We start from the raw sequence: 23,867 nt of genomic DNA on the forward strand, positions 1-23,867 counted from the left end.
TCGGTTGCAAATCAGCAGCAATTATTAATGCTTTGTAACTGCAGTCTATTTTAAAAGCCTTTACGGTAGTGATTGTCACACCTGATAATACTCAGCCAATCAAATGCTTTTCTCAGACCAGGCATTGCAAGTGAACAGAAGCACCCTGAGGAGTCAGCAGACAGAATGCCTCAGAAACACAACTTGAGAAACTAAGTGAGTCAGGGAAAAGTAGACATTGTGTGCACTGAATTTAGAAAAAGGAGACGGCAAAGAAAGAGTGGACACACTCTCACACGTTCATTTTCCCCACAGGCAGTTTAAAACATATAATATATGAACATTTAAACTTCTCAGACAGATAGAGTTTAATATAAATGCATGCTTTCTAACACAACTTTACTTCATATTGAAGTCTGGTACCTTCTGCAGTGGAAGTAAATAAAGGCCCCGGCTATTATTTGAGGATTTACGTTCCTCTAATTTAGCATGAAATGTTGCATTGGCCATTTTGGTCATGTCTTTAGAGGCTGCAGAGAATAAATGAGACAGAGGGACTTTAGGGCTCAGAAAACTTCAAAGTAATGAATAAGATAGAGACTGTAGAGACTCATTGATTCACTTGTGCATGCTGGGGAGTATGTTGTGTTTCAGCCTGAGATAATGGCCTGTTAAATGGGAGAGATCATAGCCGTTCCAGTCATTTGGTTTGATTTTTGTTCCTTCATCAGCACTTTGAATTCAAGATGGACTGTCTTTTGCCTCTGTCTTTGCTCTTTGTCTTCCTTTACAAAACACACACACCTACACAAGACGGGCAAGGTCGACCATTAGAGCAATGTTTGCACTGTCAGTCCTGCCTTGCTTTTATAATTAGAAATCCGACTATGCTCCTCATTCACAAGTTCTCCACACAACTGCTGTTGCTTGGAGGGACCTCCCTGTTTGGATGAAAACTGATTAAATTCAAGTCACTGATAGTCGCAACAGCAGTTCCAGAGGAAAGGATGGAAGAGAGGGGAGACAAGCGAGGGGGGTGTTGCTGGGAGAACAGGCTCGTAGTGTGATGGCTGTCTCTGTCGCTCCATGTCATCCTCTTTAATCACCAACATAGAAGAAGAAAACACAGCTGATTCAGTCAGCAGACTTGATTCATGTTTGAGGATTTGATTTGACGCTGTTTACAAAGTGAATGGGGAAATCATCGCTGTTTGACGACGTGACAAGTTGTACCCTCAGGCACTGTGCTGGGCATGTGTCCCATACCCTGTGTTAGAGTTAGAGCAGGTGTTTTTAGACGTACTGAGGGCACACCGCACACTTCACTGCTAGTGACTGTTGGGAATAGACAGGATGGGATATGTTTCCTGCTGAGGTAGCTAGTTTTATTCTGAAATTGTTAATAAATACTCAGAAGATCTTTATGATAGCTTCATACCTTACATATGTCTTGTCTTGTACAGATTACATTATTTCTTTTAACAACCCGACAGAGGGCCTACGCACACATGATCTTACCAAAATACCTTTGTAGAGTAGAAAAAGCCTCACATTTGCGATGGGAGTGGCATTTAGGCAAGTTTCAGGACCCGTTTTGTGGGTACACAACATTAATAAAATGAGACCCCTGGCTTTTACTGGGATTGAAATTTGAATGTCCAATTTAACTTCAAACATGACAAAAAAACGTTACCTAAATTTAATCTAATTTAGGATCATAGGGATCCAACTTGAAAGGTGCAATTGATAAAGAATGGAAAATTAAAGCCTAGGTGTTATTCCTGCAAGGTATTGTCATCAAAATTGCTCCAATTTTACCGCAATTATTCAATCGTGTTTTTCAATGTGTTAGTGGGTGAAAACAGCTGGCGGGACTCCGGCTTCTCACTCATTGTAGACACGTGACTCAGAGAGACATTAACAGAGGATATACTTGATTTCTGCTGTCTTTATGTGTAAAATGTCACACATTCTTCCTTTAAGAGGACAGCGTGAATTCAGGCAAAACTACAACATGTACAGAACATCCTGTGTTAGTGCTTATTAATAATGAAAGACCCGGAGAAACGACCCCTTTTTTCCTCTCATGACCATCTCTTATAATCTTGTGCTCATAATAATCAAAGACACTGATATAGGCTCATCAGTAAGAGAAATCAACAGATGCATAATTGTGCAAAAAAACCCACATTTTCATTTACACACTTCATCAACGCCATGATTTTGAGCCGGGAAAGGGCCATAAAATTCCAGCCTGCAGGTTCAAAGCATAATTAGGATGATGGTTTGTGGAGGTAGGGAGATCATTTCACCAAAGAGCTAAGGCTCAGGAAAATGTAATGCAATGGAATGAATAGATGAATCATTTCCCTTTAAGCCTTTGTAATATTGTCTCTTTTCACTGTGATCATTGATTTCGTTCTAATGAAAAATGCAAAAATACCAGAGTTAACGCTTTGTATGCCAGATTGTTTTTTTTCTTTGCCTCTGTCACATTACAAATAAAGTCTCAAACTGTGTATTGTTATATACACAGTATGTCATATAGTTGTAACAAATTAAAGTACTTTATAAAGTGAGGATCTGTGTATACATCATGCAAAACACTTCAGAACTTTGTAAAACAATAATCAACCTTTAATATGCTCCTAAAATCACAACCATTCTCTGTAAATCACACAACAGCTATGAAGTTAAATGACATTATTCCTACATCTGCTCTAGAACAGTATGGTTCTGGCCTTGTCCTTGATCTTCCTCACACCATGTGTTCTATGCTTGTGTATGTGCATTCACAATTGTGTTGATTTACAACCAATGCCTAAGCACATTTTTTATGTTTTATGGCTTCATAAATCCATTAATTTCAGAATTCACTGCAGACACTGCCCTTTAGTAGGCCCGTCCTCAATGTCAGCTCTTTGTCATTGTCAGGCAGCTCATCAAAAGCCATTAGTGTGTTGTTGTTGTCTGGGTGGTGTTGGGGTTGTATCAAGTCAACTTTGGTTATATTCTTTCATAATTATATTTAATTATTAATAATATAAATAAAATATTGTTAAACTATGTTTAATCTCGTTTTGGGGCACCACCCTGTACTCAGGGAAATATAACCAAAATATCACTCAAATCAGTCTCAAATGAGTTATTTAATTACTAATATTATTAATAATTAATAACTATATTTAATAAATTGAAGGCGTGAAATCCATACACAAAGCCTTCGCACCCAGCTTATATCACAATGCAAATACACCAGTAATCACAAACAACTGCTCTCTTAAATTATAACAGAATTTATTTAAACAAAGCAACATCAATCCAAAATCAATTAACTTAATTAAACAAATAACTATCATAACCTAATCTAAGCAAACAAACATTATCAAGCAAGGCTTGTGGAAGAGGTGTAAAAGTGTAGTTGTATGTGTGTGTGTCTGTGTCTGTGGATGAAAGAGAGAGAGAAGGGGGAAGAGGGGGGAGATTGCTTCGTCCCACGTGGTCGCCCTTCCGATGGCGCACACCTAACAAAGACCTAATGTGGCCTTAATGTCTAAAAGAGACCGAGTTCGGCCCTACACGATCTGTGTCTCTGAGGCGTCTGGATGGCCGCGAGTGTATAGATCTGTGTGTGTGTGTAGCCTATGTGCGTAATGGCGCGGTGGTGGAGTTAGTCTCCAGATGTGCGTCTACACAGGAATCTGTGTATGTGTGTGTAGCCTATGTGCATAATAAAAGGGGGAGAAAAGAGGAGAGTAGAGGAGGAGAGAAATGCGTGCCTGAAGAGGTCGGATCACAGTCCGAATCCCGCGCCACAACTCTGAGTAATTCCCTTCATTCACAGAAACAAACCAGTGGCTGAATTCAAGTTAATACGGCTTACACTGGTCTTTCTGATCAGAAGAGTAATACCCGGTTATAACGCTGTTACGCTAAACACATACAGGACGCGGCGGTCCAACAAAGATACAAATTACAGTTTCTGCATCAATCAAACAATTGTTAAAAACACTTTCTAAAGCTAATTCTGCCCAGACCTAATTAAGGTGAAGGAAAAAAGAGTCTGGCGATAAAACAGATCTTCTGTCCTTTCTGGTGCAGAGGCGTCTGATGGCGGTGAGGGTCCCTTACGGCAAGAGCGGCTTCGTTGGTTCTCCGTCGAGTGGAAAGATGTCCGTTGATGTCCTTTCATTGCAGGACGGAATAAGACCGCTATCGTTCTGATAATCTGTTATAGTCTGACGCTCTCCGGGAAACTGAGATGCGTTCACTGGACAATCCGAGCTCGGAATTCAGAACACTGCCGGCCGCGGATTACCTGCGCGCCAAAACAAAGGAAGATTGTTGCAGGAAACAGGAGGTGAGCTTGTGTCTCCGAACACTTGAAGTCAGCGCGTGGAAAGAGAGAGAGCAATGGAAGTCTCAGAGTTTTGTCACCTGGCCTCCTTCCTGTGGGTTCTCCCTCAGGTTCCGGTCCCCCCTTTGCGTCACATGTAGGTGTGAAGTACTGCAGGGGATTCTGGGATAAAGAGTCCTTTTAGGCCTCTTTGGGATCTCAGTGAATCACTCAAATGAGGCTTCTCACAGAGGTGCAGGCCCAAGTCCATTGTTTGACTGTCCTAAGCCTGCATGGCCCAACAGTGGTTTGGAACGTAACAGATTGCAGAAGAAAATACAATTTAAAGATTTTAATATGGAAGACTGAGATCAATAAACAGGACACCCTTATGAGGTATTCCTGCATCTGCTGTAGAGCAACTCAATCTGACAACACAGGAATGTGTAAATTAGTTTATGGCAAACACTGGACACTAGTGAATCACTTTTATGGAGAGGAGAAATGATACTGGGAAAGGAGAGAAGTACAATAATGAATTCTAAACTCCATCAATATAAAGCAGTATCAGGCTTTAAATGTGTTTTAGTTTAGTTTAAAAAAAAGAAAAAGAAATTATAGTTATGATAACGTTTATGGATACCAATATGGATACTGTTTATGGAGATTGATACTTATCGATACCCTATTGATACTTCCTTCCATAATTTGATGCAAATAAATAAATATATAATGTGAACATAATCTTTAAAATGTTGTCTTTGTGAAGCAAAAGCTCTGGCTTCTTTTTGAATGATTTCTTTGGGATTAAAAAACAACAACAGAGAAAATAACTGCTGTCAGTGGACCCTCTAAACTTTTGCATTCATCAGCTTTATTGTACACAGAGCAACATCTTGACGAGCTGTAACCTTTACAAACTGAGTCTCAAGAAGACCACAAACCACAAAACTAACTGTGATGGAAGCAGAAGGGGGGGAAAGGGAAATAGATGGAAGTGCTATTGCACTGAGCTTGTTGCAATCGATTTAGTAAAGATAGACAGTACGTTTGAATTGCCCACTTAACCATCAAGCCCAGAAAGTAAAAATGCAGTTACGCAACTACAAACCTCTGATGGGTAGCTTCATCATGATTAGAGGGTGGGGAGGAAATTGACAGGGTTGTTTGAAAGCATCACTGTTTGTCCCTGAGTGCCAAATGCTTGACGAGCTTAATAACCGTTACCAATCAAGTACGAGGCTATGATATCAAATCTTAGTTATAATCATCTCATATATGTGCATTTTTATTTTTAAAACAATCTCTCAATATCAAATATAGAACAAGATGAAAGTTCTGTTTTTTGTCATCCAGGTCACAAAAAGTCAAATCAAACATTTCTTAGAATTTGGTAATCAAAAGATAAAAGAAGTTAATAGAGCTCTGCCCAGTTCCCTACATATTAGAGCCAAGGATGGCTGCAATACATTCATTTCATTTTGTATTAACATTATGTCATTGATTTGAGCGGTTGTAGCTCGGTGGTAGAGTTGGTCATCTCTTTTTTTTTAAAGATTTCTTTGGGGACCTTTTTGTGCCTTGATTGAAGTGATAGGACAATGGTTAGAGTCAGAATTCAGGGAGAGAGAGAGAGGGATAGAGAGAGAGAGAGAGTGAGTGGGGAATGACATGTGGGAAAGGAGCCACAGGTTGGATTCTAACCCGGGCCACCTGCTTGGAGGACTAAAGCCTCCGTACATGGGGCATGAACACCAACCACTATGCTACGGGTGCCTCAGAGTTGGGGCTGGGAGAACTGGAAGGTCGGTGGTTCAATCCCAAACTCCTGCAGCCACATGTCCGATGTTTCCTTGGGCAAGTTGCTCCAGCTGCTTTGGCGGGGGCGTTTGAATGCGTATGATTGAGATTATTATCCTCTGATGATCACTTTACATACATTTACCATTTGATAAAACTGTAATTATGAAGTGACAAGATACTTGGTTGTCCTCTTCGACTTTTATTCTACACAGGGTGTTTGTATCAGGGGTTATTTTGATAATAAAATCCAAGCAACAGCTAGATCAGAAACATTTTGGATGTAAAGGATGCTTTAAACTCTGTCAAGCCAAACCTTAAGCTGACATGACACGTTGATGGGATAAGGAGTTTTGAAGACAGGACCTTTTACGTGTCTGAACAGAATATAGGTCATTTCGGTTATGTGAAAGAAAGATTGATTTTGTTCTTGTCTCATTGAAGGGTTTACTGTAAGGAGAGAATTTGAGTCTTGAAATATCTCAGTCTAAATGCTTGTTTCCAGCACTATTCTCTTCAGTAGGATTTCCATAGAGACCACATTCCTGTGGAGGTGGTGCTGTGTTACGTCTGCCTTCATGGTATCTGTGCTAAATTATGCATTTGACTGTGTACCCACAGGGATGAATATTGTACTCCAGGTCATGCATTATAAATGAAAATGAACAACTGTAAGGATACACAAACACCTGGCGTCCTCAGGTAAGGTTAACACCCCAAAGGATTTCAAAGTTGTGTTGCTTAAGTAATTTGGGCCACCCAGGGAACCCAGGGGACAGATACAAGGACGCAAAGCAAAGACACTGAGATGATGTGTCTTTGCTATTTCTCAGTATGACTCGCAGGTCGCCTGGATCTAATAAGTCTCTCTAAAATCCTTCCCCTCTGGCAGGACAGTACACCTCAGACTGACATCATCAGTTTCTTCAATGTCCATTACAGTCTATCAGTTAGAAATTTTGTGAGAAACCCTCTAACCCAACTAGAGCACTGTTGTATCTGGATGTTCTTTTATGGCTCCCCATTGGCTACCTTTTCACCCTACTGCTCCATTGCCAAATCTCTTTAAGTATTTTTTTACCACCTGAATGTTGTGAAGTTCAAGGTCAAAATTGTCCTCTTAAGCCTCTTCTTGGAGTCATAGTGAGCAAATGGGGCGTCTCAGTTGGCCATGAGAAGGAGAGAGACACAGGAAGAGTGTGTGTGTGTGTGTGTGCAGCTGCTCGTTGGTGTGTCTTTTGCTGAACTGATTTAAGGCCCCAGGCCACAGGAAGAAGGCTACTCTACACTCCAGGCACGTCCCTGAAACCAGCAGCAGAGGAAGCACTATTGCTGTTGAGCAGCGTCAATGCAGACGCCTAAATGAGTCAGTCCTGTCCTGCAATGCCCAACATAGCAGTCCGCCACTGACTCAACTCCTCTCTCCCCTGACTGTGAAAGTAACACTTGTAAATCAAAGAATCTGCCATTGCCTTGTCAGGTTACTGAAGGGCATAACATAGGAAAGGGGTTCAATGCATGCACATGTTGCAGAAATGAATACGTCAAATCAAAGTTTGTATGGTACCATTGCTGATCAAGAAAGAACAAACAAACTAGTTTGAAGTTTAACCCAATTTCCACCACAACAACTGAAAATGCTATTTTTGCACACTGTCTATCAACCACTTCCCATTTGTAGTCTGCTGCTGTCTGCATTCATATATTGTTTTCTTTTCTTACCTTTCCATGATCCATGGTTTTTTATTTTATTTTCTTGTGTAACTCCATTCTGTGCCTGAAAAATATTTTTGTGATCATTTTCCGCCTGAGGAGTTTTTTACAGGGTTGTTTTGCATCAGAAACTCCAAGTAAAATATGTTTAGTGCAAATGTTCCTGCAGGTAGACGGATTGGAATTATTTTTTAAATCTTTTGTATGAAAATCACAATTGTCTTTGTTAACTTCTTTGTGCGGTGGCTGGAAACAATGGTGGCGATTTGTTTCCTAATGAAGGCATATTTGTGGAGTCATAGTACAAAACTTTTAACCCAATGTCCCCTTTGCCACCTGAGGGCTGATAAAGGAGGTGGGTTGGTATCAGGGACGGTGTGATGACAGCTCATGAATTCTAAAAGCTTTATCGTTCCCCTGCAGCCAGCCTGGGCAGCTCACTGCTGCCTCTCATCTCTTCTGTGTGTTGCACTGAATATGGCTCTCCAATTGGGGTCACAGGATGGACTGATAGGAAGCTATATCCCCTCATAACTAGAGGCACAGAGTTCAGCATTAAGAATAGCAGCAGAGAGATCGCAGGCCTTAATACAAGCCGCCTCATGTACTGAGACATTGTGACATATAAACATTAACAAAGCAAGAAATGCACTGGGAAATGCATGATTCTTCAGATTCACTTCTTTTGAATTCATTTGACAGCATGTGTGGACATTTTAGCCAAATAAGGCTAAAACTTTTCCTTTGAAATGTTAGCTTGTCTACCTTTTGATGAGTTTCAGTATTGGAATTTTAAGCCTCAGTTTCACTGTAACTATGCAATTTCATCCCAGCATGTGTGAGACTGTTGAAAAAACAATCTCATCTCAGATACATTAGGTAGTTTTCAATAATATCAAAAGGCTCTAAGCCCCCCTGTTAATTAACCTCCATACTGCAGCTGAACCAGGCAGTCAAGGATAAGCATCAACTGTATGAATGAAAGCCCCAACTACATATATATTATTTCGTATGTTACAATTGACTTGTTTGGTCAATTTATTCTCAGCAAGTTGAGAAAAATCTCTGAACATTCCCTTAAACCTGAGGTAGTATCTCTTTTTGGTAGCAAAACCCAAATATTATAATTTAACTTGTCATACAGCAGGGAGAGAAAGAAGCAGCAATTTTTCCAAATTGAATGGACACAACATATTGTTTTCTATTTTGCAAAATTACGTGTTGATGAGGATTCCATTGAACTACTCGGACTAATTGACTTTCACCATCAGCAGTACAGGATATTTACAAAAAGAACACTTACTCCTTAATTTCCTGTGAGGTTTTTTTTCTCCATAGAAATGTAACCATTTATAGTAAAAGAGAAGGATTCTGTATTTAGACTCAGAAGTACTGTGTGGAAAAACATTTTATTTTTCTAACTTCTCCAGCGTTCATACTAAACCAGAATTTAATGTTTATGCAACATTGGACTGTTCTGTGGCACATGGTGACGATGATTTGTAGCCACAAGGCTAAAATTGTGAACATTGTGACACTATTTTTAGAATCAGTGGTAATGGGTGCCTGTCAAGTGCAATAAATTCACATTTGTTTAAGGACACTTGAAGTTCGACTGGATGAGAAATACTCAAATCTTCCAGTTTGATTTGCCACTTGTAGACGCAGTAATGGCAAGCAGATTTCCTTCTGGAGATGTATTCCAGGGGGGGTTTGCTATACTTTGCTACTAAGGGCAAATAAATCAAAACCTTCTTAACGTGTGGCCTCTGCTGCAGCAGCTCTTTGCAGCTGTCTCGCCTTCCCCAGGCCGTCCTCTCTCCCAGATTACCTTAAGGGATTGATGGCCATGCCGAAGCAAAAACAGAAAAATCCATACCGCTCTGCTGCCCTTTCCATATGACATTGATTTCACGGTGAAATATCAATCTGCATATGACATGTACTGTTGCATGCTCTCAATAGTACAACACATGTTTAGAAGTAAATCAACATAAAGCAGCTTGAGGACAGTGCTTTATCAAGTTGCTTTGTGGTCCTTTTTTAAAAATCCAATCAAAGAGACAACAGATTTTAGTCAGGGAGATTTATTGCAACACCTCAATTTATTTATACACATCTACAACCATATAAAGACAAACACACAGGCACAGACCCACACTGGCTCATTCATTTACAGCTTTGAAAAACAGCACTCAAGAGAAATCAAATTCTGCCCTCATGTTTTGTCTGATAACTAACAAACTGTATGTCGTTAACCCCAAGTAGTTTTTTCCCAGTGAGTTTATGTTGATAGATTGTAGCAGCCTGAGGTACTTTGACATGAGTTTTGACCTTAAGAAGCATCTCTTCAATAACTTTTACTACCCAAATTTTGTGGCCACACTTTCTCAGTGAGACATAATAACTGAGAAGCTCAGGAGAACTTAGAACAATGTAAAATGCAAGAAGATTGTCACGGCAAACACAACCCTGGGATTTTTACTACGTCTAGGGCTTCCAGGCGTCTGCTGCCCTCGGCATAATTGTTTGTGGCTGCCAACTAAGGTAAGGGAGACGGACCTTACCTGTTGCAGTCTTCTCTCAGCGCGACGATGCGTCACTCTCTGGACCAGCTCACTCTGCTCGGTTCAAACCAACGCTTTTCTCCGTCGGATGACAGTTCATTATTTAACAAAACACGCGACAATAACTCAAAGACTTAATTACAAAGAACACAGGAAGGCACCGACAGTCTCTCGTACAACTCCCACGAAGCTTCTCAAATTCCACAAACATTTGTGTCCCACACACCTGCCCGCCTCAGCTAATCAAGACGGTGGCTTCCCCGCTATTGGCCGTTCGACCAGGCAGGAAGGCCCGCCCCCCTCACTAGCTTGACAGCCATGCCATACAACCTATCAGGGACTGTGTTGCCGTAACAAAGATCCATTAGATAACCTCTTCTGTGATCATATCTTTGCTTATACGTTGTTTTTAAATGAGTGAAAATGACAAAAACATGTCTCAACTTTTAGACTTTTAAACATAACGTAAAATTATTTTGCCAAAGATGAAAGAGGCTACTTTTTCAGAAGACAAATTAATACTAAATTACCATTGGAAAAATATAAAATAACCTCGTCAACAAATCATGGGCTCTGTAGCATCTTTTTTTTATTATCAGTCGCACAACTCAAGTGTCTCTCATGGCATTAAAATAATACATTCATAAAAAGATTTTAATAACTTTTCAGTTTTCCATGTGGGGTTAGGTTTTCAACTTTGCCACTACCTTTTCAGCAGCAGATGCCTAGTGAGGAAAATACAGGCTGTTCTTCTTAAACATCAGATATTTTAGCACAGGTGTTACTCATTTCACTAATGATGGCCCTGAAACTAAAGCAGCCAAAGGGGGCGGAGTCTACCTTGATTAGATTGATGACACCTGTGATTTTTTTCTGCTGTGACATTATAAGGATTGTGCAGTTTGAAAACTGTCTCCGGAGAGCGATTACATTTGTTCACCCGGCTGTATTCGCCACAAGCATTTTTTTATTTTTTCTCTCTTTGGTCATGTACACCTACTGAGACAGATTTTTATATTATTTTTTCTTTATTCTTTACCACATGGAAAACTCTAACCCCCAATTCACACATACTCTGTGCGTGCTGTGGTCCGTCAGCGCCGCGCACTACGTTGTACTTAGCTGCCACTCTTAGTCAATCATTGTGTTCTCAGAGCGCGCGCTGCGGTCCGTCTCCAGCGCGTGCCACCGACGGCACTACGTTCTGCTCCGTTTTAAATACGCAGCGAGTCTATTTTCGCCGGAGTGCGCTGCAGGCACGCGTCAAGCTGGACAGAATATGACAGCCCGGACAGGAAGTCAGACAAGGAAACGCACAGAGCATCCGGTCAAACAACACAATATGCAGACTCGCGATCGTATTTTTCATCACTTTATCAACATTACGTCAAAACAGGAACCGAATTAACAACAATGCATCCTCAGAAAGCCAAAGCAACATGTTGTTTGCAGGTTTTTCTCTTTATTCCCGCGGGATCTTGTAGTTCTCCTGTGATGTGTCATGGCTGCTGCGCTCCGCTGCGCTGACGTCCCAGAAACGGATCCAGTGTGAATGGATAACGTGGCGCTGACGGACCGCGGCGCGCACGGAGTATATGTGAATTGGGGGTAAGCCTCATTTGGATCAGAGAGTACACCAAGGGAGCTGAGGAACAAGGTGTGTACATTGTCTTTAGCTCTTTGGAAGTCTTCTTTTTACCGCAGATTTGATCGTGCTGATTTACATGTTCCTATTAGATGGCCAGTTAGATGTTTTTGCAACTTGGTGTTCCCCCTAGACCCTTTGAGTCCTAGGTGAACAATGTTTATTACAAAGTCAACACTTATTTCTAAACATGCATAGATAATATTTGTTAATAAGAATAACCACCAATCCTAACATAGGCCTACTCTGTGCACGCCACTGTCCGTCAGCGCCACGGTTTAGCTTCGTCAGACAGTGCTCACCCTGCCCCACTGGATCCGTTTCGCAATCTTATTTTGATAAAACAGCCCTGAATTCTTTCGAATTTCTACATCCCAAAAACCCAATCATGGTCAATTTAAGGCTAGGTATTACAGTTGGGATTGTGAGCAGTGTTTAAGGGATTAGAATATGTCCCTTTGTATGTATGGTGAGCGAGAATGGAGGAGGAAGAGGGAAGGAACAGATACAATTTCTTTACCCTGAAACTCAACATATGTCCGCACTTCAAAGTTTCCCCTTCATAATTTATCCCACATTGCTTCCAAAGGCTTCAAATATTCATTTGATTTGACCTAAATTAATTGTCCTGCTTTAAATGGTTTCAAATGACAAACAATTACACTAGATTACCCAACATTATAAAGCAACAAGTGATTCAAACTGGTAGATGTAGTTGTGCTTTTGTAAGACTTTCAAGACAAACCTTAGTTGAAGCATTGTTTCGCTAGTTTTTGTTGTGATTTCTAAGTATCAGTATTCATCTAATTTGCAACATGTTGGTAGAGGAGTCAGCCAAGTCTAATGAGATCTTACCCCAAAGAGGAAACAGAACAAAGCCATTGTTTGTCTACATTATAATACTAGGAGGAGGTTTGACTAGATGGCTGAACGAGAGACGTGTTTTTCTTTCTGTGGCATGATGTTATGCTTTGGAATAATTCATCACTTGTTTTGTGTCCCCATGTTCAACTCTTAATGCAGTCAGTTTCTTGAGTGACTAAAAGTGACAGTTTGATTTATGTGCTTGGAACACAACTTTCAAATGATGCTTACTCTTGCACAATTATTTTACTGTAAAAAGTCTACTCATCTATTTGAAGTTGTCTGTAGGCAAGTTCCCTTTGTCTTTCTCTTACTTGCCACATGTTGGCTTTCAACTGCTCCATATTTTCTCACTCGTTTACTGCTTTTCATTTGTTTTTTTTTCCTGTTATTGTGAATAATGGAACATGCTTCATCCCTTATTAAACGGTCCTCAACCAAAATCAGGGCAGCAAGCAACCTTCATTGAACCCTATAGTGTAGAGAAGGGTCATGAAGGAGACTTTGTAGGGGTCTGGTGCCAGCTACACCTTGTCTCACTACATTCAGAGAAATTTTTTTGATACTAGTGGTGCAACGGCCACAGCTGATCTGTCATCTATTGGACCATCATCCCAGCCTCACCCCCGCGGTTCAGATGGGGATTGATGTAAATTATATCAATATGTAAAATCAATGTAGTGCAGTTATGTTTACATTTTATTTTTTATTTTTTTCATTCAAGTTTTTCACAGACTTTCATACAAAAAAAGTCACAAAGTGTTGGTATTTGATTGTGCATGTGTACTTGGTGTCAAGCCTGCAGCCAGTGTTAATCACTATCTATCTTATTTTTTTTAAGACATTAGCACTGGATGGTGATAATGTCTGGAAGATTCAAAGTATAAACACGTTTTAAGCTTTAATCTTCTCAAAAGCCCAACCTTTGTTTCATCTTTTAACCAGGTTTTTCACGTCTATGGAAATGTGTCTTTATTTCTTATCTCCACAGTTAGTGATGATAATGCAGGTTTTGTATCTGCTGCGACATAGCAGGTGATCTCACCGTGGTGCTGAGTGATTAGGTTGATCCCCAGCGAGAAGTTTAATTCTCCCCTGAGTAAATGGGCCATTAAAATGCAATGGTATGAGATTAATGTTCATCTTGTAAGTGACATTTTCTTTCTAATTTACCGTCGAATGTGTCTCGCAATATTGTGTGCTGGGCCTTGTTTGGAATGCTGATGAGTTGCAGAAGCTGTTTAAAGTCTTGTGCAGTGACAATATGAAAAATGTTGGATGTGCTATACAGAGAGGAAGGGTGTCTAGCTGAGTAAGGGACAAACAGTAAAAACAATACCATTTGCAGAATGGCACAGTGAACTTTGAGACTGTGGTAACAGCAGATCCCAATGTTGCTGTACAAAGCAGCATTAGGAATATGACTACAGTCTGAAAGCCGATTGATGATGCAGTGCCATTTTTCTGTAGTTGCTTTTGAAAATATATACAACATTAAACAGTAGAGACATTGCCTTTATGCCATATCAGCTGTTTGTCTTTATGTCTCAGGGTTTTTAAAAGCATATACACTGTCAAATGGATGCACTCCTTAATATTACCTCTCTGTGTGTCTCATAAAATAAGATTCATCCCCTTTGTGTTTTCTCATCAGATTTCTTATCTCTTTTTTTCTCTCTCTTTTTCTTACAGAGTGTCTGTAGGCAGCAGTGCAGCAGGCAAAGCCCAAGCTGTGCACGTGTGTTTACACACAATTGTGTGGACGTTGGGGTAACATCCTATATGTGTATGTGAGATGAGGAAAAGCTAAGGAGCTACCACAACCACCCAGATCAGACAGCCTCCTGTGCTGCAAGATGGACTAGAGCCCCACACCTCAGGAGATCAAAGGTAGGTTCTCTGTTCAATGACTGCATAGAGAAAAGAAATGAATCCTTATATGTTTAGGCTAAGGTCTCTTCTGTCTTTGTGTTGGGGGTTCAAGAGTGTAATATGAGTAAATATAAGCTAAAAACAATAGCTGGTAGTCATTGGGACCTATCGTGGGTCAGACGCAAAGCAACTTGGCATCTAACGCAGTTGTCATTTTAACACCCAGTGCTCACGTTGTTAAGATAGCAAATTAACTTTTGCTCTCATTGACGCATGGGGTTGTGTTTGTTTTAAGTTGAGGCTTGGTCAGGCGAAAAGCTGCAACGTTCCTATCTTGAGGACAAAGAAAACGACTGCGCCTTCGATCACCTCAAACCTTTTGTAAATCCTGTGACGCAGTATGCTCCTGATTCGAACAGTGCGCATTAGAAGGATGGGCATACAAGTTTACGACGCACGTCCACTAAGCATAACAGCGCACCTACTTGTTCTTGGAGCTGTTTCCAAAGCGAATGTCAACTTTGTAGCCTTTATAAAATGAGCTAAATGAGGTTTTATGCCTCACATTAAGCTAAACTGAAACTTTCAATTTATGGTAAAATGAGACAAGGTCAACAGATCCTCATGAATCAGCACAGCACCAGTTTTAAGTACTAAGCCTATTGTTATGTATTCTGTAGCCATGTTGTACTATACAGGCTACATTCAGTTTAGGTAGTGCAGTGGCCATTGTTTCTGTCTTAACATGAGGTGGGGTTAGGTGACTTCAAGTGCGGTTTGGACGGTGGCCTACAGTGCTCCGCGGTGGGCTTGTTAATTCTTTTGCGGTTACCATGACAGCCCTACTTCTTTCAGCAGATTGATGTTTAAAGTTAGTCCCCAGGATGGTGCGTCCCTGGCAACCTTGTGCTTCTGTTATTAATAGTTTGTCTTTCAAAACATTGGTGATCCATCGAGGGATAGCAGACCATTGCTGTGTGTAATTGGCCAATCAGAATCAAGTATTTGACGCAGCTGTGTTCTAAAGGCTAATGATAAACTCCACTGTGGCAATGTTACCTTTTTTTTTTTTTTTTTTTTTTTTTTAGCTCAAAGCAGTTTAAAAGATACTTGCTGCTCAAACAATAACTGCCATAACTGTAATGAAAATGGGTAAAAATCTGTTTTTTAGAAAGCCAAGCTGGTTCTATGGCCTTAGTTAAGACCTTACTCTGAGAACAAAAGCTGCTTATTGCACTATAATTCAGCACTGTTTGCGTGAAATGGGATTATTTTATTGAGATTTCTGCTGCTGGAAGGTTTTTGTAAATCCATGTCATTGAGCCATGACAATTGAATTTTCTCTCCTTTTTTTTTATTTTTTTTTATTGGACCCCCGCCTTAGGGGTCTCGACCAGTCTCGTAGATGAACTTTTACCTTCTGTTACCATCTCTCATTTTCCAACCAACAACTTCTATCTGAATAATTTTGGCTGAAAAGTTTAAGTATATTTTGGGAAAGTGAATATCCTGTATTTTGCATGTGTGTGTGTGAAAATAAACAAACTCCAGATCAAGCATGTCACCAGTGATCATTCTCTACACAACTATTCCACTGCCTATCAGGACCCTTTACTGCAAAACTATAAGCTTTCATCAAGTCTTCAAGTTTTTTTTATGTCTGCTCAGACTCTGTTATGATTTCAAATGTGTTTTTGTAAATAATACACTTGAAATTCACTATTGAAGGATATCTTCTTTGTGTTTAAAATGTTAATGGACTTCGGTTTGAGGGTAGCATAGATACAACCATTGAAATTATGCAGCTCTTTGTATCATTGACTGTTATAATCTGAGTTTTACAAGGACTTCAAGTCTATCTGACTGCTTGTATCACTTATCGCAAAATGTGTTGAGCATACTATACATTATTGAGATGCATGAAAAGCAGCATTAATAAACGCACAGTTAAAATGCACACTGATAGTCATGGCTGTCTGAGGCTGCGAAACTGTAAAATTATCGGAACTTTTGATTTTTGCAATTCAGAAAGGCAACTGGAGCTAAACCATGAAGCGTTAAAACAACACATCCTGTTACTACGACAGAATAAGTTGATTACTGCTGACTCACAAAATGACACAAATGACTTTGCTCCGAAAAAGCAGATAGTAAGAGTACCAGCAACAAGTGTGCCAGACAAACATCTGCAACGTTTGAGAAACATTGTGTCATGATCACAGTTTGGATAGTTTTAGGCACCAAAATGACTTCAGTTCTTCTAGGAGAGAATCATAGAATCCTTTAAAGTCCATTAAGAATTCACTAAATATGGGTTGTAATGTGCTGGTTGCACTGACCACTTACTGTAGTGAGGAAAATACAGTTCCAATTTGTTACATAGTGACATAAATGTAACTTTTGATCTTGCATTCTGACTGATAAAAATACCTCAAGAATTTCAGCATGCAATGGCTTTCTGTCATTTATCTGACGTTCCTATAGTTGTTTGATGTCTTGCAAATTCAGCCAAATGGTGTATCTGTGGATAAAGGTGCCAGGCAACAAGTACTTAACAAATGACTGACTGTTTCAGGTTTTCTTTTGCCAGGGCTGTTCAATTTGGTACCATGACACATTGTCGTTGAGTGACTTTCCTTCATCTGCTTCCTGCTGTGCTCTGTTAGTACAAAAAAAGAGATTACATCACATGAAGCCTCTAGGTGAATACTGAAAGGATCTGCATTTTTCCAAAAACCAGCAGAGATCTGTAAAAAAAAATTTGGAATATACAGATAGAAGGTCTTGCAGCATCATACCCCATAAACGTACAACTACGACTGTCCTCTGAATGTACCAACTTAAAACAGAAAAGCAAGATTCATATTCATATGCAGAATTACACACGTCATCATTTTTTAGCCACCATATCCCCCAAAGGCAACTCCAGTATACTATGAATACAAATGCCAGAACACAGTGTTCTGTAAAGACATTGAGTTTCTCTGAGGCCTCAGTGCCCTGTGAAATCTAACACTGACAGAATTTGACTTTTTGCTGACTTTGGCTCAGGGAAACTGGTTTGATAAGAGCTTCATTGCCCACATGTGCAATCTGGCATGAGATGAGAAGTATTGAATATCACCTCTGTGCAGATGGTGTATTATTGCCTCTCTTTTTCATCTGCATCTTTCAAGTGCCATTGGGTAAATTCTTCTTCCCATCTTTACTTGAAATAATGTACTGGTTCTGGTGGGTCATCAAATAAAATAATATTTGATGCTGCTCCTTTAACTGATGCTCTCACTGCTGCCCAGCGCAAATTCTCTACACACTTAACAGAAACACAGCATATATCTGATGAGCCCAGTCCCTTCTGTCCTAAATAAGTTGTGTGGGTTTTGGTGTGTATTTTGTGTGTGTGTGTGTGTAATGAGCTGTTTGTGTTGTTTGTGTGTTGACTGAATTCATCAGTCTGCTCCTGTCTGTGTTGCCTCTGGGCCACCTGCCTTTTTCCTGCCTCCTTTCCTGGCTGCTCCTGAGAAGACGAGATAAGGCCCACTGATGTTTGTCTGCTCCCTGGCAGATTACTGAGGCAGACAGGTACAAGGACTCTGGCAGACAGTTACAGTATACTGGAGGCCAAAGAAAAACTTGTTTGGGAGGCCTTAGCTGACCACAGCCCCACTCCGGCTTGAAGGCCATCTGGCTTCTTCATGTATACTGTTGCTGCTCAGCTAATTACTGTTTTAAGAGAAACACACAAGTCAACTCCAGAAACATCCAGACTTTTCCCACGTTAAGGACTTTCAAAAAGTGCACGTTTTCCAACAAAATGTACAGATTTTCATCTGATGTATAATGATTCAAGTGTAATCATTCAGCCACAATAGCACTCGACTGCACTTCTCTACCTTGTGACTGTCAAGTATTGTGTTACACTGCTTTGATTGACCCTCCCAGTCCACTATTGGTTCAGTCACAAACAGAGCAGTTGTTAGAAGCATAACATGGTAACTGCCTGGTGGACTGAGGGCTTCCTTTGCTTATTGTATACTTCCTTTGTCAACCGGCTAAACTGTTTCCTGTTCTCGCGCTGCAAATAAACTACATTGATAATGTGGTAGCACTGTGGCTGTGGGAGACAGAGGAGTAGCTCACCACCTAACACCCCGATTGAGGAGACAGCAGTAATAGCTACTAACAGAACTGAGCAGCTTGTGGATGTCTGTCAGATAAGGCAGTAAGGGGAAAGCTATGAGTGCTTGATCAGAAATATTGCAAATAAAATTCAACAGCAGGAAGTATAATGTTGACATGTAGAAAGACTCTGTTACAAGCAGAGGTCAGATAATTAAAAACTTTCAACCATTCAAAATATTCTCACACCTGAAGGTGGCCGAGTCATTGTCTAGGCAATCCCTACACTCCCTGTTTTGTCCACTCCTTGTGGACAAGTGAGGGAGTCTTGATGTAGAGGATGAGTTTGGTCAGAGTGATAATGAAGAGAAAACGTGTCAGAATAGGTATTAAAATTCATCACATGGTTTTTGAGCATCTGTTTCTTACAAAGGTGTTAATGCATAAATTACCAAACAATAGTTCTTAGTCCCATCATAAGACATTTTGAGCTTCTAATAAAGCGTCCGACTTCAGCTCTTGTTTGTTTATTTAAAACTTCTGCTGTTAGATCATTGCTGTCTGACATAGCTGTCTGTATCTCTTTCATGGGGACACTAATTCCTCTCTGTGTCCATTGTTTCTGTTTGACTGACTCCTGTTTAATCAGAGCTGTTTAAATAGTTGTCTCAATATTTAAATAGCCTACTGTGAAGATATTGTGATCGTGGCTCAACTGACAGAGTATAAATTGTTCATGTGGTCCTTCCACATGCCTGGCAGCTCTCCTGGAAAATGAAATTAGAGGAAAGGAGAAGATGCATGGGCAGGAGCAGAGGACAACGGATAATACATGATTCACAAGCAGTAAGCCTTCGCTGTGTAACACAACGAATATACATGGGGGAGAAAGCGGAGAGGGGATCTGAGGGTTTAGAAAGAGTTAAGAAGCAGGCTTCTACAAGCTGAATCACAGATTATGAAGGGAGCGCTGACAGACTGAAACTGTCTCTGAGAATCAATGACACATTAACAGAATGATAAATGATTTATTTAGTAAAAGTCCTGAAATAGCGGAACAGCTCTCTATATTTGAATAGAAATGTTACAACACACTGTAAAAGCAACAGCTTAACCTGTCATATAGACTAAACAACCAGTATTAAAAAAGCTTAAACCGCTCAAAAAGAGAAAAGATGCTAAAGGCAAAATACCTGGTTTATTGTGTGATAAATTGACTTTAATTAAAGAGAACACTTTTTAATAGAAATGAGAAACATAAGGGTGATGGCGAGGGTGGCTCTTGGCACTTTTCAGCTGACAATTAGCGTCGGCATCTGGTCAGTCAGAAGTAATAACAGCACTAAGATGTCCATGGCTGAGAGTAACTCTATTATATAAATGTGACTGTGAAACAGTGAAGCAGTTAGTCCATTAATTGATAAGTTGATCAATAAGATTAAGATTAACTTTATTGATCCCCGCAAGGGGAAATTCTGTTTTTACATTCTGTAAGTCATACAACACACACATGCACAAACAGGATCCTATGGACATGCACTAATGGAGAGATGTCAGAGTGACGGAGCTGCCCACAGCGGGCGCTCCTGAGCTGGTGGTGGGGAGGGGGTTCAGTGCCTTGCTCAAGGGCACCTCGGCAGTGCTCAGGAGGTGATCTGGCACCTCTCCAGCTACCAGACCAACCAATAATTATTACTTATCTTGATAATCCATAGTGATTTATGAAAATGTATGTTTTTGATGTAACATTTGATGCTTTCTACTTATAGGATGTAAGACACACACTTCTTTTTCACTCTTGCATTGTGGAAGAGAGAATATTTTTTGGTTTTGAGATATTTCAAACGAGGCGAGACGTCATTGTAACTCTGTGAAGTGTTCTTTCTTATAGAATATTTGGGATTTATAAACAAAGAATTAGGGTAGTCACAATACCAGATATATAAACTTTCATACCTCTTTTGATAACATGGTATTTTTTATTTTGCTCTGTTCAGGAAGATTCCGGGCTTTATGCTTTGGGAAGAACAGGAGACATCGCTGTCTCTCTGCTTTGTTCTTGGTCCCTGTCCCCAAACGCTACATGGTTACTTTTGTGTCTTCTGTGTCCGAGGGCAGAGGAGAGAGGTACAAAAAGGCAGGCTGATACACTACTGCCTGCATACCGACAAAACCCAGAACGAGGAGGTGTCGCCCTTTATATTTGTGTTTCTAAATTTAAGCCCTCATGAGACAATCGTAAAAAAATAAAAAATCCCAATATCCCCTTATTATTCTTAATGTCCTGCTCCTCTTTTCCACTCTCTCAAAAGTTTTGCATTCTTTAGTACCAAAAGTATCAGAGATTGTTTTATTTATTTGTTATTCAATTATATCGAGAATATATTTTGTTTTGGGGATAAGATGTGAAAGGTCGGGGCATCATTGGCACTTGCTCCAATCACTTTTTTTAATTGACCGTTGCTGACCATCACCATCACCAGCCCGGTCCCGTTTTCTTCTTTGTTTGCATAGGGCCCCAGTTCATCCAACAATCTGATTGCTGTGAGTTTACATTTCCACTAGTTTAGCCTAAAAATGATCATGTTACAAACTGAGCAACTGTTATAAATATGAAGTGATAGTTGGCGGTCTGTGTGCCCCTCCTGCATAGTGCCATGCTCTCTTCAGTCACCCTCCCAGGCTTTCCCAGTGTTGGGTTATGATTCGTGGGCGGTCAAATGGGGACTATCTATGGCAGCTAATGATTGAGTTTCCATAGTGTGCATATCCAAATCACTTAGCCTTGCTCCCATCACATCAATTAAATGTCATTAATAACATTTCCAACTGTCGCTGTCGGAGGCAGAGAGGTAGCTAAACACCTGACACACCAAACAGGACACAGCAGGAAAGATGCCCCAAAACACAGCAGCTTACTGTGATGTGACCCTATGACACAGGGACTTTGCCTGGCATACATTCACACATACGTTACTCCTTGGTCAATTATTAAGATGTATTTCTTCATAACTTTGCCATGGGTGGTTACACTGTAAATTCTGTTGTGCAGGCTTGAAATAGGGAGCAATGATTTGGTAAGCATTATTAACTGAAGTCAGGCTTTACCTTGCTAGTATTAGCCTACATATTTTAAATCTAAACCCAGGAAACATAACACAATAAGGTCTCCTATGCCATTGTGTATCTCAGGGGTGTCAAACTCATATTTGGTATTGGGCCAGATTTTTCAAAGAAGACCTCATCGGGTAAGGACTAAATATTTTTGCTTAAATCTATATGACTGAACCCTTGAATAAGCTTCTAGTGGATTCATTATTTAGAATAAAGGGTGTTACGGAGGGGGACCTTGAGTTTGACAACTGTGGTCTTTCTAGTCTTGTGAGTATATAAAGTAATCCAGTGTGAATTGTGTGATGCATCCCGTCTGGCATAATTCTCTGGTTTGCTTGGTTTTGTTCTGGTCTTATGTACCTGATCATTGATGGCCAGGTCTTGATTTACTTTGAATACATGACTACCTGTTGAAAGGACGTTATCCTTTAAAAGTACTATAAGATCGAAAACAGAGGAAAGGACAAGGATTGCAGGAGGACTTTTAGCTTGTTTTAAAATATGAAATAGGAGAGAACGAAAAAGCCACTGAGAAAAATTCAAGAGAGAATGTAGGAGGTGCATCAGTCAAGAACAAAAGATAATGAGTAGTGAGAGGGTTTCAGAGGAAACATGGAAGAGCAGACTGTCAGAGGATGTAACAAGAGGAACTGAGGCAGAGAGGGGGACATGTTACCTCAGCTATTAGAAACAGTGTGAGAAGCAGAGTGTGCAGTGGGAAAACTCGCCACATGCTTCTCCCCATGCCATCAGCACGAGAATGAAGGGCGGTAGAAGGGTTGGATGCAACAGCTGGCCCCAGCGGTGTGTGGTCAGGGGTGCTATTGTTTCAGCCTTTGTAGCCACTCCCTAATCCCCTTCACAAATTGGAAGGACCACCAGTCACAGTGACACAGAAACTGGCTGTTGTCAGTGGGTAAGCTGTCTGATGGATGGAACCACTTTGCCTGGTGGATAAAATGGTAATGGGCACAAAAGGTCACAGTTGGATTATGAGTGTCTGGTCTGGTGGCATGAGGACTGAGGCTGACAGTGGTCAGTCTAGTTTGTAAAGCTGGTGCTCTCCATTAGATTATGCTGATGATTGGCTGGTTAGAGTTTTTTAATGGCTCTAAAATCGGATAAACGTCAAAGTCTGGATTATTCTTTAATAGCCAAAATACACACTGAGTTCACATTTTACAGTATGTGTAAAGTAACAATATTTAATTAACATTGGAATTAAGTAATTTAGTTTCCAGCAAGAAAACGGCTGCCTTGATAGAAAATGTCATCTGTACTTTTCAGCAGTATAACACACAATAACAGAGGTGGATCAGAAAATCACTGCATTATATTGTAGTAAATTAATTTATATATGTAGATGAACATTTTTTGTGAAAGTACTATTTTCAACAGTCTGTTTCTACTTTAGACAAATGTGACCATGGGAATTTCAGTTGATTGTACTGCTCACCATAAGAGAAATGGAGCATGCACATAGTCCGTTGCCTGGCAGAGCTTGCACACAGAGCACAGAGAGGATTTGTCTTGCAGCTTTGGATCTGTCACAGTCTGTGTATGCTGGGAATGCATACTGGTAACTCTAGGGCTGATCTTGGGCTTTACAGCAGATTCCTCTAGTATTGTTGGTTATCGATACTGAAAATGCCCTTAGATGGTGTACTGGGACACAGGAAGTATCTTGAATCTTTAAAAAATGATACAATCGTATCTCCTCTCATACAATCTTGATTGAGCTCTCATTCCATTAGCCCTTGTATCTGCACAAATCATCAACTTACTTACATGTTTTCTGTCAACCAGCAGCAATTGATGTGCCAAAGTGAAGCTAAGACCATAGACTCTTATGAATCCA

At 40.3% G+C, this 23,867-nt stretch overlaps 1 protein-coding gene across 1 annotated transcript in view; it reads left to right on the plus strand.

Moving 5' to 3' along the window:
* grik4 (glutamate receptor, ionotropic, kainate 4) overlaps positions 1-23,867 on the plus strand; it is a 245,424-nt gene that overhangs the window by 47,172 nt on the left and 174,385 nt on the right. The window contains exon 2 of the mRNA XM_061046622.1: positions 14,597-14,794. The gene's annotated coding sequence lies outside the window, so the exon portion shown is untranslated. The remainder of the gene's footprint in view (positions 1-14,596; positions 14,795-23,867) is intronic.

Source organism: Labrus mixtus, chromosome 9 (assembly GCF_963584025.1).
Source record: "Labrus mixtus chromosome 9, fLabMix1.1, whole genome shotgun sequence".
Lineage (NCBI taxonomy): Eukaryota > Metazoa > Chordata > Actinopteri > Labriformes > Labridae > Labrus > Labrus mixtus.